At 34.8% G+C, this 21756-nt stretch overlaps 1 protein-coding gene and 1 long non-coding RNA gene across 8 annotated transcripts in view; one reads left to right on the top strand and one right to left on the bottom strand.

The window, feature by feature from the left end:
- Nucleotides 1–21756, top strand: part of LOC144373491 (transport and Golgi organization protein 1 homolog) — a 109280-nt gene that overhangs the window by 42668 nt on the left and 44856 nt on the right. The gene's annotated exons all lie outside the window — the stretch shown is intronic.
- Nucleotides 6248–21726, bottom strand: LOC144373493 (uncharacterized). 2 transcript variants are annotated; one of them, XR_013433154.1, is made up of 5 exons: nucleotides 21621–21726; nucleotides 19163–19293; nucleotides 16098–16270; nucleotides 8875–15505; nucleotides 6248–7659 (listed from the first exon to the last, which is right to left on the bottom strand). It is a non-coding gene; the product is annotated as an uncharacterized LOC144373493 (long non-coding RNA). The 2 variants fall into 2 exon arrangements; XR_013433155.1 differs by having other exon boundaries at nucleotides 21617–21725.

The following is a 21756-nucleotide window of genomic DNA, read 5'->3' as shown; positions in this document are numbered from 1 at the left end:
CATATGGGAGGATGTTTTTCCTATATTTTTACATTTATTTTTGCCCAGAATCACACATTTCTCTTATTTTTTGCATTGAAATTAATGTATTATTGCCTTGAAGATCTTTCTTCCTTATAACTCATTTTTATCCTTTAGTATTTGTTTTCCTTTTGAAAGACATGCTTGAGATTTTTCTCAGATTTGAATGTTACCTCTCTGCGAATGTTTATATGCTGCTTTTTTCTATAATAATACTTTGACCATGTACAAAATTATAGGTTTTCAATTATTGTTTTTCTCATAGGTTGAAAGGTATTATTTATTCTTTCTTGAAAATGACTTTTCAAAACTCTGGTGTTAGTCCTGGTCATCTTTTATTTCTTTCTGTCACTGTTTAAAATCTCCCTGGCATCTTTTGTGTTTTATAGTTTTAATTCTATGTGTCAAGGGATGAGTTTTTCTCTTTGTCATGTGACACCGTTTGGAAGATTTGTGAATCTCCCCAAATAGAGTTATTTTAATTATTAGTGATCTACTTACACATTTAAACTGTGACTATTCCATATCATTTATCTTACTTTGGTGTTTTTAATGAGAATATTTTCAGGACATATAATGTGTTTTATTGCTAGATACTAAAGTTTCATGAATTAAATTAAAAACTGGAAATTATTTTGTTTATAAAACATGTGTGAAATGGTGATATAACAGAAATATTTAAGGAAATATATTATTTGAAAACTAAAACAAGAGAAATGTTTAAGAGTTTCACCACAGGTAGATGAGAAATCAAACACATATAACTTTTCCAAGAAGATACTATCTTTAGTCATGCATTTAAAAGCTCAGAAAGAAAATCTGGCAAAGGAAACTCATCTTCATTTTGTGAGCAACAAATAGAAACACATTTGCCTCTATCTACTGAAAAGAAGGAAAAATATTAACCACTGAATGTAATATGGACAAAGCCTTATCTTTAATTATTCAAAATTAAATGTTCACCTTTCATGTGAAAGAAAAGAAGGGTATATCTCTACAGATTGTTGAAGAAACTTTATTTGGCGTTTTAATCAGCTATTGGTTGCAATGTAGAGAAGGAAAGGTTTATTTTGACTCAGGGTTTCAGAGGTCTCAATCCATGGTTTTCTGAGTTCATAACTCTGGGTTGAAGGTAAGGTAGAAAATCATGGCAGAAGGGTAAGAAGGGGATATGGCAATCAGGAAGCAGAGAGAGAAGTCTACTCACTAGGGACAAAATATAATTCACAAAGGCAGGCTCCAGTGACCTACCTCCTCCAGCCACACTTTTCCTTCTAGAGTTACCACCCACTTAATCCATATTGGTGGATTAATTCACTGATTAAGCCACATCTCTTATAATCTAATACTTTAGCCTCTGAATGTTCTTGTGTTGTTTCATACATGAGTATTTTGGAGGACACTGCATATCTAAACCATAACATCTGGGAAGCAAACAAGGTAATTGGAATAAGGAAAAAAACAAAAACACTTTCATTGTGCAAATTCTGTAATTAATACTTAATTCTGTAGAGATGACCTTAAGCATTTTGTCTATTGTTAATTACTATAAAAATAAAAACATTTAAACATATTTTAATTATTTTTTTTCCTAACAAAAAGTGCCTGTTTCTTTCTTAACTTGAAAATTACCTTTTTGGTGGTATTTAAGGAACATTATGACATTATAGATTTCCTGTGCTGAGGCATCATGCTGATTCATACAAGTAGAGAGAAAGCATCACACTATGATGTGCCAGCCTCTGAGACTGAGGAGACATATTTTCTTAACAAGCCACACCGAGGAATTTTCTTCAGTGTAAAATCTCTTTTATTTTTTTTCCAATATGATTCTTCTAAAATACATATATTTCAAACACCTCACTGAAAAAAATTTTTACTGGGTGTTAAAGGAAATGATCTGGATTAAAATACACATATCTGATCAGTACATTCTGGAAAACTGATGTCATCACATGTGAATAATTTTAAAAATACCTAAAAACTTTAATTTTAAAACTGATACATTTTCAGAAAATTATTAAATATTATGTTGAATTGTTGCAATTGAGTTAATCAGGATTTTGTAAGTATTTTGTATTAAAATTTAATATTATTTGTTTAAGGATAAAAAAATTAAGTGTACCATTTGAATTTGAATAGTAGAATTAAGAAACTAAGAATAATTAAGGAGAAAGGCAAGGGAATGGAACAGTATGAGAAACACAATCTATCTCTCATCACTAATCATTACTGAAAAACTGTCAACAGAAAATGTCTAAATGTCTTCATTATCCAAGAAACATAAATCATGAAGTAGTAGTATAAGCCTAATATTGGGGACATGAGGGAAACACAAAAAGATTTGAGAAATGAACAAGTAAATGTGGTTGCCACTAAGAAAAACTGTGATTGAAGCAGCTACCAGATGGATCCTTCTCATTAAATCTTCTATATGCCTAGGTTTTTCTTTCCTTTATTTGAAAACCATGTTTATGCATCACTATGGAAAATCATCAATAGAGTTTTATCAAGTTGAATATATCTATCATAGGGTCCTACTCAGTATACAAGATAGTTCTGTGAACTGAGGTTTTTTAAAAAGAAAATGCTGTAGGAATTTGTACACCAAACTAATACCTTTGTTAGTTTTCAGTATCAACCTGAAGAAAGATATGTTCATGTTTCTCGTCTTGGGTCAGGGGGTTATTATTTCTGTACTAACATACATGCTATATAAAGAGCTATGAATCTTTTCAGGAACATTCTTGATCTGGTTATTTATGTCTATCCTGTCTATTAGAAGCAGGCATGAAATTTTTTTCATTCAATGTAGCAGTCTACATGGAACAACAAAATGAATGTATTCTTTAACTCATAACTTCTATATCCAAATATAATAATCATAACACAATCACATATGTATTTTGTATTCACACGTTTTTCTATTCATTTTCATATTTAATTACATAGCAGAATATAGAATTCAAGCAGAATATAGAATTTCTCTAAAGTCACACAATTAGCATATTGAACAGACTACCGTTGTCTTATTTATTTATCTATTGTGATTTTCTTCTAGATCTCCAATGACATTTTTAATCTCATGTATTTGAGAAGCCTTAATTGTCACTTCTAGATAATATTGCAAAATGTTTTTTTCTCTTTTTGGGGGTGTTATTTAATTAATAAATTAATTACTATGTTAATAAATTAGGCAAGTATGTTGATATTTCCAGTTATTGATTATTATGTAACAAACTATTCCAAAGTTAAGTAGCTTAAAACAACCACCATTTTATTATGACCCATCAAGAATTAGGGGGAGAGTTCAGCTGGGTAATTGTTCGGCTTCTAATGTCATTACTCTATAACACTCAATTAGCTAAGAGTTGTCTGCAGCATCCAATATGACTTCACCCACACAATGTGTATAGCTGTAAGGCTAGACTCAGCTCACACTGTTGACCTACCTGCAGCTTCTTCACTATATGATCTCAGGGTTTCAGAGTTTCTTAAGTAGCTGCTGGCTTCATATAGTTGTTGGCATTATAAGAGGTTTTGGTGAAAGCTAAGAGCCCTTTCTTCTTTGAAAATCCTAGACCAATTCACCCTATTCCACTTGCCAAGCTAATTAATTAATCCAGCTTGTTTAAAGGGGAATTGAATTTTTCCTGCACTCTCAATGAAAGGAGTAGCAAAAGATTTGCCAATATCTTTAATCTATTATGATAATTTGGCAAAATGATGCTTCATATCAGTATTCTCTATTGCTCCTAAATTTTTGAATTTTAATATACAAAACTCAGAGTATGTGCTCCTTCATCATTCCACACCTTTGTTTTCAGATTTTCAAATTATAGCCCTGTCAAAATCATGTGCTTATTAAATTTGAAAATGTATGGCTGTGAATGTGTATTTCACACTTTTATTTTTATTCTGACATACTAAACATTTTCCTACAGAAAGTTTAAGAATTGATCTTGAACAAAATTTATAAATTGGTATAAACAAAATAAAAATCTGTGAAAGATGCTGAGAGATTGAACATTTTCTATTGGAGTGTATGAAAACTTTAGCCCCCAAGCACTCCCCTCTGGTCCATCTGAAAATCCCAAATGGGCCAATAAACAGTAGCTAAGCTGAGACTCCAGGCTTGCTTTCCCTGCATTCCATCCCCTACAAACATCTGTTTCCTCCTCTTTTCTAACATTTTTAATAGTGAACAGCACTGAGCTAGGTACTTGTCTATGCATGTATGATGTAATATTTACAATTCTTATTTACTAATTTAATATCAAATCTAGGCATTAATTTAGTAATCCAATGAAGTAAGTGAGATACAATTTAAACAAAGAAATAATAATAAAGAATCTTATATTTACATTCTTCCCAAATTCTCAGATTTTGTAACAAAGGACTAGAGAATAGAAATATTGAAAAATGGCAGATTATAACCATTTTGTGAAATAGAACATTATTTTGACTCTAACGTAAAATATTATTTATATTAGCTATCAATGGCTGTATGCCATTATTCAAAATTTAATTGCTAAAAATATTACACACATATTATTTCATAGATTTTGTGGATCCAAAATATGGATGTCACTTAGGTGGATCCTTCTTTTACAGGCTGCAATGCAAGAGTTGAGCTGAAGCATCATCTCAGGCTTGAATATGGGTTGGCTCCCCTTCCAACTCTCTCAGTGACTGTTGATCAGGTTCATGTCTCACAGGCTGAGTAAGGTAATTCGTTCCTTGGTGGCTATTGATGCTGCTAGCCATGTGGACTCCTCATAGGACAGGCCAAAACACAGCAGCTGGCTTCATCAGAATGAGCAAAAGAAGCTCCAAGACATTAGGACACTTTTTTAAAAATGATTATCTATTATTACAGGTAGTACCACACCATTTTTAAAAATTTTGTTTGTTTGATTCTTTGTTTGGTATGCAGGAGCACTTAACCACTGAGCCGCATCCCCAGCCCTTTTTATTTTTTATTTTGAGACAGGGTTTCAATAAGTTGCTTGGAACCTTGATAAATTGCTGAGGATGCCTTTAAACTCATCATCTCCTGCCTTAGCCTCCCAAGTTGCTGGGACTACATCACTTTTGCAGTATTTAATTCCTGAGAAGCAAATCATTAGGTCCACTCCATACTCAAGAGATTACCAAAGAGTACTAATACCCTATGCAGGGATAACTGGAAGTCATTTAAGAAGCTGTCAAGGATAATTATGAGCATATTTAAAACTTTTAATTAATTTACACTTCTCTAAGATAAATATATTGTCAGTTTTTGTAAGTGTAAGCTTATTTCTTGTCAACTGACATATTTGAATTATGATGTGTCTTTATTTCAGTGGATAAGTGTAAGAGTATAAATCTTTGGTTTGAGTTCTTTTATTTATTTATTTTATCTTTGCTTTTTCTTAGCCTCAAAATACCAAAGCTCAATGAATCATCCCATCTTCATTGTGTTCAGCTCATAAATATTACAAAATATTTATACCTAGAAAAATCACAAAGTATTTATACTTAGAAAATGTTTTTTTTTATATATTCTTTCAAAATCATGTACAATGGAAGTATAACCCTTGTATACATCTAGCCAAATGCAAAGCACATATTTTAGTTTCATTAAGTGTTATTTAGGGCCGGAGCACAAAATCTATAAACATGGTTCCAGAGTAAGATACACACGGCATATGGTGTCTTAAGTAAGTTGAAGCACATAAAAGGAAAATCTTATAATTGTTACACTTAGTAAAATTAGCACAAGCAAAGTTAAATAAAAAGTTTGAAATTTTTTAGTAGTAATATGAAATAAATATTATTTATCTATAATAAATGATATTTCTATTATTATAATGATACTTCTGTTATTATTATTTCATTGATTCCGTAAAATTTATAAAAAAATAGAATATTATGTAACATTGGAATAGAAATTCTCTTGTTATATAGTTGATGATTATTACCAAAACAGGATTGACATAGGTGACAATGTTAGTTGAATATTAAATGACATTATGTTTTCTACCTTTCTCCTTTAACTTTAAAAAAATTTGATATTCATCTTTAATGACCACGTAGAAGATATTAGGATATATAGATCCTGAAAAAAATTTAATTTGAATGTTTTGGTTGTACTTATGTATAATTAATTCTTTTATTTATATAGAATTCAAGTACTTTATAGAAAGCTAAACATTTTTATAAAAAGCATTTGTATTTTTTTCACTTTTCCTTCTTTGAGATCATTTTATTCATTCTTGGCTTTCAGGGTATTTCCACCTTTTCTGGGCAGTAATCTGTCTTTACTTTCATTATATTATGGGGGAGAAAAGATGCTCTTCAAAGGATAGGATCACCAATAAAACTGTTTATGACAATTTGGAATGGAAAGATTATGTGAAGAAAAATAAAAATGTCAAAGGTCTGCATGTCAATGAATTAACTGGTGGGCACATGGTCATAAGATTTCTAACAATGATGGATGATGTTATACTGAAAAGATAAACATGGAAAATTAGTCTGTTTTTACAATAAGCAGGTCTTTACTTCCTTAGTAATTCTGGTCCTTTATTATCATTTTATAAGGGTGAATGTTAAAATATTTTGTTAATGTACTACTCTTAGAATCTATTTCCAGATTAACAACAACAACAAAAGCCTAATGCAAATGAAAACATTGGATTACTATAAAACCCATTATGTATTTTATCTACAGTTAAATAGACTTATTTGTATAAATACCTGTTTAATTTCATCAACTTATAATTAATAACTTTGAAGTCTGTTTAATTTTTGTAAATATGTAGATAGTATAGGTAATACTATTTTCCTGCCATGCTAATACAGTGTTATAACTCTGATTTCTATGACTTTTGTTGCTCCCACAGTTCCAACTAGTAGGAAATCCCAAACCTCCATCTTCACACAACTTCCCCCCATCCATTAATTTAGTTCCTTCTGTGGGTTGAATGTTTGTGTTTTCCCACATTCATGTAATGAAGTTCTAAATTTGACTATTTGACAAATCTGCTATTTGACAATGTTTGGAGGGGCTTTACTTTTTTTTTAATTTCAAGTACAGGATGTTTTATTATGAACATTTCCAAAATACAAGTTTTAAAAAATTCCATTATTAGTATGTACATGCTTGCTCCAGTAACCAATATTTTTAAAAATATTTAATACTCCTGCTTTGCCAGAGAGTGAAGCATTGTTCACCCTTTCTATGATTCTGTAAACTAAGATGCTTCTTCCTCCTGTCCCCAGGACTGTCAGAGTTGGAGAGGAAAGGCTACAGTTTCATTCACTTCCCACAGCAGGTTACCACAAATGTTTGCAAATTCTTTTAGAGGAAGATAATAAAAGATGGCATATCAGAAGGTCTTACCCCTTTTCAAAGACATCTGCAATATCTCTCACCCCACATGCACTTCCACAATGTGATTTTGTCACCTACTTTCTGCTGCTTTCCCAAGAAATGAAGTCTTTTTAATCTCCTTGAATCCTGGTGATCTACAACTACACAGACCTCTAGAATATGGCAGAAAAGAAGTTGTGTCCATTCTGGGTTCAGCCATCAACTGGCCTAGCAGCTTCTGTATCCTTCCATTTGGATCACTTAGTCTTGACTTGTTCCATCTGAGAAACCAAACAACGTGCTATGAGATTTACAAGCCAAGAGGAGAGACCACATGCAGGCATACTGATTGACCAACAACCACTACTGCCAGCCACAAGAGGCTGCCATCTTGGATGACCAGGACAGTCTAGTCTTCAGATGACTGCAACCCCAGCCACCATCTAACTGCAATGACATGAGCTATCCCCCAGAGTGTCATTTGTTTTTAATCAATACAATTTAAAAAAAATCCTCGTTGGGTGATGTGGCTCAAGCTGTACCATGCTTGCCTGGCATGCGCTGGGTTCCATCCTCAGCACCACACAAAAATAAAGATGTTGTGTTCACCAAAAACTAAACAAATAAATATTAAAAAATTCCTTTTCTCTCTCTCTCTTTAAAAAAAAATCTGACTTAGTCCTATTATGATGTTTCACAGATGGTAAAATGGATGCGCAAAGAAGAGTGGGAATTTTGAATTGTTCCTTCATGGACACAGTCACCCATGTGGTGGCCAGGTCTGATATTATTATATATACATGACAAATTGGAATAGGGGTATCTAGTTATCTATTACTGTAAAAAATTTTCTCTAATTTCAGTGGATTAAAACAACTATTTATCATCTTTTACCATATTTCTGTGGGTTGAGTGGATTTATTTAACCTTTAATTAAGTTTTAGTGAGGTCAAAAGGTGAGTTCTGATCCAGTGGGATCAGTGTATTTATAATAAGAGCCTCCAAAATTCCCTCTCTTTGTCTGTCTCTCTATCTCCTCTCTCTCCTCTCTCCCTCCTGCCTGCTTCTACTATGTGATGATAGAGGCAAAAAATGGTTATCCAAAGTCAGGAAGAAAACCACCATGAAAAGCTGAGTTGGCTGGCAAAGTGATCTTGGAATTCTCAGTGAGAAAATGAATTTCTGTTGTTTAAGTCCCACAGTCTGTGGTATGCTGTTATGGCAGCCTGAGCTGACTACAGCAGCCACCATTTCACTCAGTCCACAAGGTGCCCTCAACTTTCTAACAGGAGAACCAAGAACTACACCTGGAAATAAATTCCTTTTATATTTCCTTCTTTGTTCCTTGATGAAGGATGGGCTGCTTTTCCAATGCTGTCAGAAGGAACTGTTTTAGTTGTTTTTTTTTTTTTCATTCTTGAGACCAAAAGACCTGACAAGAACAATTAAAGGAGAAAAGTTTATTTTGGGGGCTCACAGTTTCAGATGTCTCTTACCATGGATGGTGAACTCCATTCCTCAGGACTCCAGGGGATGCACGACATCACAGCAGAAGGATATGATAGAAGAATTCAGGTCAAGACATGGCTACTGAGAAGCACACACAGAGATTCCACTTGCTATGGACAGAATGTATACCCCACAAGCACACCTCCAAGTACCCACCTCCTCCTGCCACACCCAACTTGCCTACAGTCACAACTCAGATACTCCCTATCAGGGGAGATTACTCACTGATTAGGTTAAGGCTTTCATAACCCAGTCAGTTCACTGCTAAACTTTCCTGCATTGTCTCACATGTGAGCTTTTTGAGACATCTAATAGTGAAACCATAGTAGGACCTGACAGGCAATGTCTCAAAGACTAGAGTGCTGCTGGCCCATACTAAGCCCCTAGGATGACTAGCTCTTGTATCTTAGAATTTCATGTTAAGCCATTTTTTTATACTGTGTATCTGCTGGCTTAGGGTATCAGAGAATGGAGGATTCCTAGAGAAAGGAATGAACGCTTCTCAAAGAACCATTAGGCTCTGGACCCACATTCTGAGTCTCAAGACTTCCTTCATCATTCTTGTTTTCTACCTAATGACACATATGTCACAAAGACCCGTATAAAGCATGCCTTTTGTTATTTTATTAAACTATGAAACTTACAACTCTATTTTAAATTGCATTATCTTAAAAATGCTCATATAGGAGCTGGGGTTGTGACTCAGTGGCAGAGTGCTTGCCTAGCACGCATGAGGAAATGGGTTTGATTCTCAGCATGCCATATAAATAAATAAAATAAAAGTCAATTGACAACTACCATGTTTTTTTTTTAAAAAAGTTGAGGTAACTTTTGAAAATATGTGAGTGAATGTATATGTGTTCAACATATATATTAGAATATATAATTATACATTTTAGTACACTTACTAATATAACAGCTGGATTGTTTTGATATAATGGAAAACATGAGTAATTTAATTTTTGATATAATGGAAAATATGAGTAATTTAATGTGTTTACTTCATAGTTAAAATTTTTTATTGCATAGAACAATTTTCAAGGTATAGGTTTATAAAATTACTCAGGGGATATACTTCAGGGAACTATCCATGAGAAAGTAAAATTATCAGGGAGTTGAAGTTTACTAATAAAGTTCACAATGATTATTTATTGAATATGATTGAATTTGACCTACACTTTTCTGGAGATATCACATCACTACCACATTAAATAATGCTTATAGTGTGTCTGAAGAACTAGAATTTCTTATATTATACCTCTGATCTATCTGGCCCAAAATATAAGTGTCAATCAGAAGATGAAAAGAGAGAAGTTGTGGAAACTCACAGGTCATTTGATATCAGTGAACACAGAACTGCCACTGTAAAGAATTTGAGTAAACTGAGCTAGACCTTCAAAGATTGAGTGAGCTTAGAAATCATATTCATATCTCACTAAATTTTTGTGAGAGTGAATGAGTTTGTACATGAAATATCTGGGGAGCAGCTCTGCCTATATTCTTTGGAGTTTTATAGATCTTTATAAAAATTTCTAATTGTGTAATTTAGGCAAAAATTATTAATATCTCTCTCCATCAATTTAATCAGCTTTAAATTATTTTAAATGACTGCCTCAGAATTACTTTGAAAATTATATAATGTGTGTAAGATCTTCATGCCTTAATAGATTCCCGGAAAATGATAAGAATCATTACTTGAGAGTTGGGAACACTAACTTATTGCTTCTCATATTTATTTCAGCAAGGAAAGGTGCACATTAATGAGAACATCACATGCCGATGTGGTCTGAGCCTTTATTTTGTACATTTGTTCTGTCAGTCACATGGGTTAGACTGCAACTTGAACTTACACCTCCTCTATCCAGTTTATGAGCTTGGGTGAATAAACACTTAAAATATTATACAACCAGAGATATGAAAAATTGTGCTCTATATGTGTAATAAGAATTGTAATTCATTCTGCTGTCATATATAAATACAAAATACTATGTAGATGTAGAAAAGAAAGGAAAAGCATGTTTTATAATTTATTTTTAATTGGTAAATGAAGGAAATATACATATGCAATATAAAAATGAGAGAGGAAAAATCAAAAATAAATTTAAAAATTAGATTAGCTACCTAATTACAAATAAAAAAAAATTCAAGACTAACAGTCAACTTGAATTCTGGTTCCTTTATAGCAAGAATTATCTTTATTCATCTTCATATTTATAATGGTCCTTCACTCAGCACTTTACTCAATAAACAGTAGTTGATTGACTGTCATTTGAACATATGCTGACAGCTTATTTCAATTGTTCATATCTTAAAATAACCCAACACATTAAATATCTCTAAGCAATGTCTTTTAATGATTGACAAGCTTTATTAATTAATATAGCTTGTAATGGACTTATTAAGATCAAGCATAATTGGGTTCCATTTTGACACATTTGAGTAATACATTTTTTATCCATTGTACTGCTTTTTAAGCCTTGGCAATCTTAATGGCATGTCTGAGTCACCTTTTCTGTGGCTTAATGCAATATCGGATAGAGGACATAATGAGTGGAAATGTATTTAAAGGTACAAATATGCTCCTAAATTATCATTCCATTCTGTGACATTTGGTAGTTAAAATCTATTCCAATTAAACTCTTTTGAGATAGTAATTTATGATGAGAAGCAAGAATATTCAAAATACTTAAATGCTCAGAAGCTTTATTCTATTAAAAGCATAGATGTCCAAGAAAGATTTCAGAGCATATCTACAAGAAGCAGAATCTGCCTATGGTAAGGATTATTAGTGACATTAAGTTTACATAAAGTATTTATATTTCTAAAATATTGCTAATGTATATGGTAAACAATATAATTCCTCATTGTGGGGTATATTTAGATGACATTTTCAAACAAATAAACATGGATATGTTTAAGCCATTTAGCTAAGGTTCAAATATTTCTTATCAAAATTTAATTAAAGTTTATTTTTATATATATCAACCTTTTTTGGTTCAAATATTTTGCATATGGATTAAGTATCACTAGTCAGGATGAGTAGTTTTGTTTAGTGGAAATATGACTAAACAAGATAAAATTGAAATTGTTTTATTTATTTTAGAAAATGGCTTGAAGATGCAGTTCTCAAAACGAATTCCATGAAGTGTTTGAGTTTAGGTGAAATCCTAATATATTGAATCAATATATATTCTCAGCAACACTGTGTGTCTGGCAGGAAATAAAACAGACAAGGTAGTTGCCCTTGTGTAACTGATGTTGAGGGACTTCCATCTCAAAGAAATGAACATACACTTAATAGGTTAGATTATGATAAGTGTAGAGAGCAGGATAAAGCAGTTTAGGAGGTTGGAGTGCAATGACATGAGTGGATAAAATTTTACACAGTGTATTACTGGAAGGTCTCTCGAATAAGTAGTTGTTAGAGCAGATGTAATGCCGTGTGAGTGAGCCATGGACTACCTAGTGGCCGAGTCAAGAAAAGAACAAACATAAGGGCCAGTAGTGTTAATGACCTTGGAACTGTAGGATGGTTGAGGAGTCCAGTGGGCTTGGGGAGGAGAAGAGAAAGTTAGAAGATGAAGCTAAAGATGTTCAGAGCAGTGAGAATGGTGGACATTGCAAAGACTTTGGAATTTATTCTGAGTGGGGAAAGTGGTTTGGGGAGGGTTATGAATAGAGATGAAAATGGCAATGAATAATTGGTAGCAACTATGTATCACTTCAAAATGTTAACCATATTAAAATGCATTATATCAGTATGATGTTATATATACATTATTGGATGTATTAAATTCTTATTTCAAACATGTATCATATTTTGAGAAAATATAATAATTATTTTTCCTAATTTAAAAAATCTTGATGCATATTACTTTTGATGAATATGCTAAGAATACATTAAACATTTTAAACTGTTTTAAGGTGAAGTTTATTTGTAAAACTCTGATCTAGACACATAAGTTTGAAACATGTAATTATGCTACTTAATTGCCCAATCCTGAGTCAATCAACTGAATTTCTTTGTAACTTGCTTTTGTTTTTGTTTTTCTGCTATAAAACAAGTGTATTGGTTTGGATGACTTCCAAGGACACTTATAGCTTTCATGTCCTGTAAAATTTCTATTTTCCCAACTATCAGAGAAACTTCTAAGGAAGTAATATTCTCCAAAATCATATTTTAAATCTTAATAAATTTCAGAATTTGGAGAATCATTGATTTCTTGATGTAAACCACCATAATACTAGAAATATTCAATACTTTGATATTGTATACTTTGCTATTATAAGTAATTTATAAAACTATGTGTATACTTTGCTATTATATATACTTTGCTATTATACTTTGCTTTATAAGTAATTTATAAAACTAAATATACTTTGCTATTATAAGGTTTGGTGCAAGAAACCTATGAGCAATCTTATGCAAACATTGCAAGCTCCAAAAAGTGTTACTTTTTTTTTCTCTTACACACTAGAAAGCAGATATTTAAACAAAGGAAAATAGCTCTATAAGGCAACATACCAATGTGCATTAAACTCCTTATGACTTGACTTAATTACATGTATTCTTTTGTAATTTGTCCATACATTCTTTTTAATTTTCTTTAATTTTCCCTGATCAGACATTTTAAAAATTTTCTCTAAGACCTGAGGTAGTAGGACTCATTTACAATGTTCCTTTGCTTCTCTGGCAGCTTTATGTAACAACTGATGCTGAGCAATCTTTACTTAAAGTTCATCATCCCAGGCTCCCAGTTGTCCAATTAAAAACAGAATCACTGCATGACATTTGAATTATTTTTATACACCCAATGAAACTATGTCCAGTTTCCATTTCTGCAACTACCAAGAGAGAATCCCTTGTAAACACATTTTTTTAAATGAAATAAATTCAGGAATACATTCAAATTAGGAGCCAGATATATCTTTAAAATGAGTGTTGTTTGAATAAACTGAGATTAAGAAGCACAAGGGGCTGGGGTTGTGGCTCAGAGGTGGAGCGCTTGCCTGGCATGCTTGAGGCACTGGGTTTGATCCTCCTAGGTTTGATCCTCAGCACTACATAAAAATAAAAAAATAAAAGGTACTGTGTCAACCTACAACTAAAAAATAAAATTTTTAAAAAAGAAGCACAAATATTCATTTGTGTATGTGCGTGTGTGTGTGTCTGTGTTTGTTGACATTTAAGGATGAGGGAACGTTTCTTTACTATGCACTTATGTTTCTAGTTTTCACAGATACTTTACAAATAGAGAAGCATGAGGTTATGTTTGAGATATGAGGTATCCCCCCAAAGCTATTATGTAAGACAATGCAAAGAAATGTGGAGGTGAAATGATTGGATTATGAGAGCTTTTTTTTAAAAAAATAATAAATTTATTTTTAGGTGGTGCTGAGGATCAAACCCAGTGTCTCACACATGGTAGGGAGAACTCTACTGCTGAATAACAACTCCAGCCCATAGATTATGAAAGCTTTAACCTGACAACTGATATGGATTAATCTGGCTATCACCATAATCAGATGGAGAGTGGCTGAAGGAAATAGATCACCGGTTCATGCCCTTGGGGTGCTGCAGTCTGACTGGGCACAAATAACTGGTAGGTCACTAGACACTTGTAGGTTCAAACAAGTCTCTTTGAGGTCTGGTGCTAAGTCCTGAGCTTCTTTCCTCTACCATGCCCTTCTGCTTCAACTTTAGGCCCAGAACAATGAACAGAGCCATTTATGGATGAAGTCCTCTCAAACATTGAAGGCTAAATAAATTCTTTCTCCTTTAAAATTTGTTTTGTCAGGTCTTTCTGTCAAAGCAGTAAAAATGATGACTAAAACACCTGACAAAGTGGTGTACATAAATGGGAAGAAAAAATATGTGAAAGACCTAGGGTTTAGAATAATCACAATTCTGAGGGGTGAGGGTATTGTGTTCCACTCCTAAGTTTTATAAATAGAGTTTTTTTTTCTTTTTCCCTATTTAAGTAAATGTAAATGATTGCTTGTCATGGGTCCCAGAAGCAACATATCAATCTTAATAAGGATTTCTGTTAGTGATAACAGTAGGATGAGATTGGAAAGTGAGAATGCAGTGCTCGTTTATTGTGTGGTCCTAGTGCTAAGTAAATGGCAGAGGACATTTGATATGAGAAAGGAGCTATGATGTTTGTTTGGCAAGTAGAAAGAAACATTAGGGAAACGTGAATGACCAGCTAAAACTTGTAGACCAGCCTTTAAATTTTTATTTTGTGTTTTAACTGCTTATAAATCCAACTGCCTTACTCTCAAATGTTTACTCATAGGTTATGAAATCTCAAGTTTATGACATCTAATTCATATCATATTGTGGATAATGTCATTCCATAATTTCTGGAACAGATAACTTTGAATAGGAAATTGTGGTTATTTCCAAATGGCTTAAGCTAAATTGATCATAATTGACCACAGGTTGTCCATCATTCCTTGTATGAAAACTAATAAAATAGTTATTTGACTTAAAGACTCATTGGTCTTCAGATTTAGCATTTTCACCCATGAAGTGAAAAAGAATCTCTTATACAGCTAGATAAAGCATTCATGTAGTTGTTTTTCAATTTTCTTCTTGAATCACATTCTTAAGACCTATAATATAAAAAAAGTAAAAGGACTGTATTTTAGTCAGCTTTCTGTCACTATAAAAAAGTATTGGAGACTATCAACTTATAAAGAAAAAAAGGCTTATTTTTTGGCTCATAGAGGATCCAGTCTATGATCAGTCGGCCCCAAGACTCTGGGCCAATGGCAAGTCAGCTCACCATGGTGGGAGTGCATGGTGGAGCAAAACTACTTAGCTCCTGATGAGCTGGAGAGCAGGAAGGTGATTGGGGTCCTAGTATATCTTTTAAGGGAACACCCCCAATGACCTCCTACTAGGCCCCTCACCTCTTAAAGATTCCATTACCCCTCAAAAGGCACTTTATCACATGGGAATTTGGGAGAATTTGATATCTAAACCATAACAGGCAGTTAGTGTAATACAATGTAAAATAAACACATAAATTTTTAGAATGGTAGTAGTATACAATCTATGTGATCTTTGAGGGAAAATCAAATTCTTAAGACATTGAAAGCATGATTCTAATTTCCTTAGCACTTCTAATAATTTCTTAATCTTTTCCAGCAGTTGGTGACCATTCCAACTTGACCTATCTTTACAGACTTTGGTGGACAATACCTGGGATTGGTTCATAGTCTGAATGCTGAAAACTACATCTCTCAGACTCCTTTGCAGTTGGTGCTCTGCATGTGCTCAGGAATTTTCTACCACACACATTCTCATGGAAAATACAAAGGGAAGATCCTTCCACAAACTGCTTCTTGACTTTGACCAGAGGAGATTTTTAAACTCTGCAGTTAGGAAGAAAACATAAAGGTTATTTGAACGTGACACAGCAGAATGAGAACCATATACAGTATCTTACTCGTTCATCTCAAAGGAGTAACTAGGGCAACAAGAGAATGAGGAACATAAGAAAAATAGGTCTTACTTGCTGTCCATTTGCAACCTGGTGGGTACCAGAGTAGAGGCTTTCAAATAAAGTAAGTCCCACTGTGAGACACACAATAGCTAGTTTCCTGTTCTCAGGTTCAATAGTTAGAAAATGCCAAAGCTGGGATCTGAGCCAACTCTGCTCAGACTAGTGCACTACAATACCTCCACTTCAGGAGACGTCTGTATGATATACAATCACATCTTTGTACTAATATTTTTGTATCTTTTCTGGTTGGGCTAGGATTTGTGTCTTTGTTTAACTGACTCTGGTCTAGGGTTATGTTCAGTGTGTCTTAAACCATTCTTGTCTGGTGCTGTCTAATATGGGGCTGCTCTGTTCTCTATATCAGGGTCTTTATAATTAATTGCAAAAAATCATCAGTCTATTTATTGGTCTACAGTAACTAGAAATCCAGGTTATAAATATGCTGCTGACAGTCTTGTTGAAAGGATGCAGCCCTCCTGAACTTTCTTCCTGTAACCTAAAGGCCTCCAGGTATTTAGCACTCTGGGAGTAATGTAACTGAGGGCTTTCGGGTCCTGAATTTGTGTTTCTGAGCTCTTTGCTTGCTGCCTTCATGGTCAACATTCTCTTGCTTGAGGGGCTGGGGAGATTTTTTTTTGAAGAAACAGGCACTCCTGAACACTGGGTCAGAGCTGAAAACAAATAGTTGTCATACTTCTTAGGAAGTATCACGGGAAGTATGCACTTAAATCCCTTGTCTGGGTAATAACAGTTCTGGTTTCTATGCTTGAATCATTTTATGTCCAAGAATCATGTCAATATTGGTTTTAAAACATGCATGCCATCCAAACTGGTTGTCTACAATTTTTCCATTGAAAGTGTTTTTCTTAACTAAATATTTCAGCATTTCCCCTCACATAGACAACAAAAAATGAGAAACTGAAGCTTATTATGAAAATAAACATTTAGACATCATCTGAAAAATCAAGATTAAATTCAAACTGATACAGTAAATTATACTTTGCTTTTTTGACAGATCTCCAAAAATGCATTTTTGACACATTCTGTCCGTATATTCCAATTTACTAATTATAACTCAATTTAAAAATTTTTTAAAGACTGCCTGCTATCTGCTTTGTCCATGAGAGTATTCCCTAACCCTCTAACCCTAACACCCAACCCTAACCCTAACCCTAAATCATAACCCTAACCCCTAACCCTAAACCCTAAAACCTAACCCCAACCCTAACCCTAACCCTAAATCCTAAACCCTAACCCCTAAACTCTAACCCCTAAACCCTAACCCCGACCTCTGACCCCTGACCCTAACCCCTAAACCTAAACCTAACAATAACCCTAACCCTAAAACCCTAACCCTAACCCTAAAATCCTAACCCCAAAACCCTAACCCTAACCCTAAAACCCTAACCCAAAAACCCTAACTCTAACCCAAAAACCCTAACCCAAAAACCCTAACCCTAAAACCCTCACCCTCACCCTCACCCCTAACCCCTACACCCTCAATCTAAACCCTAAAGCTAAACCTAACCCTAACCCCAAACCCTCACCCTCACCCTAAACCCTAACCCCAACCCCATCCCCAACCAACCCTAAGCCTTAGCCCTAGCCACAGCCCCTAACCCATAACCCCTAACCCTAACCCCTAACCCTCTAACACTAACACCCTAACCCTAACCACCCCAACCCTAACCCCAACCCTACCCCTACCCCTAACCCTAACAACCCTAACCCTAAACCTTAAACCCTAACCCTAACAACCCTAACCCTAACCTGAACCCCTAACCTCTAACCCCAAACCCTAACCCTAAACCCAAACCCTAACCCATAACCCCTAACCCAACCCCAAAACCCTAAAACCTAATCCCACCCCTCACCCTAAACTTAACCCTAACCAACCCTAACCCTAACCCTAACCGTAAACCCTAAACCTAACCCTAACCACCAAAACCACCCTAACCCAAACCCCTAACCCCCTAACCCCAACCCTAACCCCGAACCCTAACACTAACCCTAAACCCAAGCCCTGACCCTAATCCCTAACACTAACCCTAACAATAACCATAATCCTAACCCTAAAACCCTCACCCTCATCCCTCAACCCAAAACCCTAACACCTACACCTTCACCCTAAACCCTAAACCTAACCCTAACCCAAAACCCTCACCCCTCACTCCTCACCCTAAACCCTAAACCCAACCCCAACCCTAAGCCATAGCCCTAGCCCCAGCCCCTAACCCCTAGCCCCAACCCCAACCCTAACCCCTAAACCTAACCCTAACTCTAACCCTAACCCTCTAACCCTAACACCTTAACCCTAACCTTAACCCTAACCCTAACCCCAACCCTACCCCTAAACCCTAACAACCCTAACCCTAAACCCTAACAACCCTAACCCTAACAACCCTAAACCCTAACCCCACCCCTCACCCTAACCCTAACCAATCCTAACCCTAACCCCCTAACCCTAACCCCTAATCCTAACCCCTAATCCTAACCCCAACCCCTAACCCTAACCCCCAACCCTAACCCTAACCACCATAACCCTAACCTTAACCCTAAACCCTCACCCTCACCCCCACCCTCACGCCTAACCCTAACCCTCTAACCCTAACCAACCCTAAACCCTAACCCCCTAACCCTTAACCCTAACAATTTTCTTCATTAAATTTCCTCCTGATCAATAAAGATAATTAGAAATGCAATATCGCATAGGCTTAAGACAAAAATAAAACCAATACAATTTTATGAAAAATCTACTTACCTCTACATAACTCTTCACAAAAGGGTCCCAAACTCCAGGAGTTTTAATCAATCCACAAATATTTACAGATGTCTTTCAGCTGTCACTGAGCATACTTTGGGTTGCTGAACTGTATGCATAATCATTTTCATCTGCTCGAAGATAAAAAAAATTTTAAAGTCATTTGGTGAAGGCCCAGAGTTCAATACCCAGCATCACAAAAAAAAAAGAGAGAAAAGTCGTTTAGTATTGAGAACTTCTGTTAAGACAATAGTAAACTGAGCTATTGTTAAAAGAATAATACATCATGCTCAAGTGGGATCTACTCTAGGAATGCAAGGTTGGCTTAACAACTGAAAATCTCTTAATGTAAATAAAGATCTACTGATCTAAACCAAATCAGTAGACCAAAAAACAAAAACTACATGATCATCTTGTGACCATGGACAATCTAGGAACTTTCCACAATCTGATTAAACAGTATCTATGAAAAACCCACAGTAAACATGAAATTTAATAGTGATAGATTGGATGCTTTTTTTCCCTAAAATCAAGAACAAGATAAGAATGTCCCCTCTCACTATTTCTATTCATTATACTGGAGGTTTTAGCTAGGGCTTTCAGCAAATTATAGAAAAGACATCTAGACTGAAAAGGAAAACTATATTTTCTGTCTAGAAAATTCTAAAATTCCATTAAAATTTATTAGAATTAATAAATGAATTCATCAATGTTGCCAGGTACAAGATAAATACAAAAAATGAATTTACAATGAAGAAGCAAACAATGAAATTAGCTAAACAATGCCATTTGTAAAAGCATCAAAAACTAAAAATAAAAGGTGTAAGTTTTACGAAAGAGATGAAAAGTTCCATCTGAAAAGTAATATTGTTGAAACAAATTTCAAAAGACCCAAATAAATATAAAGACACCTCAGATACACAGGTTGGAAGACCACTATTGTTAAACTAGTCTACAGAGTCCTATCATTCCTATCAAAACCACAGGGAATCTTTTTGTATAAATGGACAAGCTAACTAACTGCATTGTAGGTTTTTTAAAATTATATATATATTTTAGTTGTAGATGGACACAATACCTTTATTAATTTATTTATTTTTATGTGATGCTAAGGATTGAACCCAGTGCCTCACACATGCTAAGCAAGCACTCTACCCATTTAACAACTCCAACCTGCAACTGGCAGTTCTTTTAAAGTAAAGAATAAATTTGCCAAGGCCTGTAATCTGTTCAGCTCAGTAGGCTAAAGCCAGGTGGATCACAGTTCAGAGCTAACCTCAGCAACTTAGCAGGGCCCTACGCAACTCAGTAAGACCCTGTCTCTAAATAAAATACAAAATAAGGCTGGGGGAAGTGGCTCAGTGGTTAAGTGCCCCTGGGTTCAACACCTGGTACCCCCCCACATACCCAAAAAGCATTTAATTATGTCAGAAGCAGCCAAAATAAATAATCCATTACTCAACTATTACTATGTTTCAAGCACATAAAGATATTTCCCCTTAATTTTAAAAAATTCAAGCCTAGAGAAAGAAACAATAAAATGCAAATAACAAATACAATACAAATAGTAGTAGCTAATATTTATTGGATCTTTACTACATACCTGGTCTATTATTTAATTTGGGGCTAGGGATGTAACTCAGTGGTACAGTGCCTGACTAGTGTGCATGAGGCCCTGGGTTCTATCCCTCCCACACAGAATCACACACACTCACACTACATACTAATTGTTTTCTTCCACATTATGTTGAAAAAACTAAGGGAGTGAAATTATGAAACTTGTCCAAGGTCACATACACACACACAAAATGAGGACAAGGAAATTCAGAGAACATAAAACTACTAGGCATGACTAGAACTAGGACAAGAGATAGGTAGGAGGCAATGATATTGCAGGTGGCAAACGAAACTAGAAATACAAATGCAAAAGCGAGTTTGGAATTAATCCTCAAGAGGCTCAGTGTCTCTCTCCCTCATTTCCCACATCGACCCAAGCATTAAAGCTTCTGATCCTACCACCTAGAATTTCTACAATATTTCCTCTTCTCTGGAATTCTACAACACCCTGAAATTGTGTTAATCACTGCATTAGCTTTCTAACTAGTTACCCTGCCTAAAGTACTGCTTTTCCACATTACTACCAGAATTAAATCCTTTAAAGTCAATTTCCGGGGTTAAACACCTAAGTTTGAAATAATATGTGACTCTGAATGCGACCCAGCATGTACTTTGAGGAGTTATAACACAAATTCTCTTTTCAAATCCTCAAAAACCAGAATCAGTAACACATGGTTGCCACAGTAACCAAAGCTTCTCCAGCTGGCTCACATTTCCCAGAACCCAAGGTTTTAGAGCATAAGGGGAAAAAACTCGGAAGGAAAACACGGGTAAATCCAAGCACACCCTTTTTGTCTTCTAAACAAGTAAGCTCGCAATTATACTCGCGGCACTCACCCACCTACCGCCGGAGCTCCGCAGGAAACCGCCTCCACTCCAGAAGAAAGCTCTCACCGGAAATTGTGAGCGTGGGCTTGCTCTGAGCATGCCCCAAAACCTGCCTTGGGAGCATGCGCAAAACCTAGCCCCGCCCCAAC

Source organism: Ictidomys tridecemlineatus, unplaced genomic scaffold (genome assembly GCF_052094955.1).
Source record: "Ictidomys tridecemlineatus isolate mIctTri1 unplaced genomic scaffold, mIctTri1.hap1 Scaffold_417, whole genome shotgun sequence".
NCBI classification, from domain to species: domain Eukaryota; kingdom Metazoa; phylum Chordata; class Mammalia; order Rodentia; family Sciuridae; genus Ictidomys; species Ictidomys tridecemlineatus.
The sequence above is the reverse complement of the archived record's forward strand: the minus strand, read 5'-3'. Positions and strand labels throughout refer to the sequence as shown.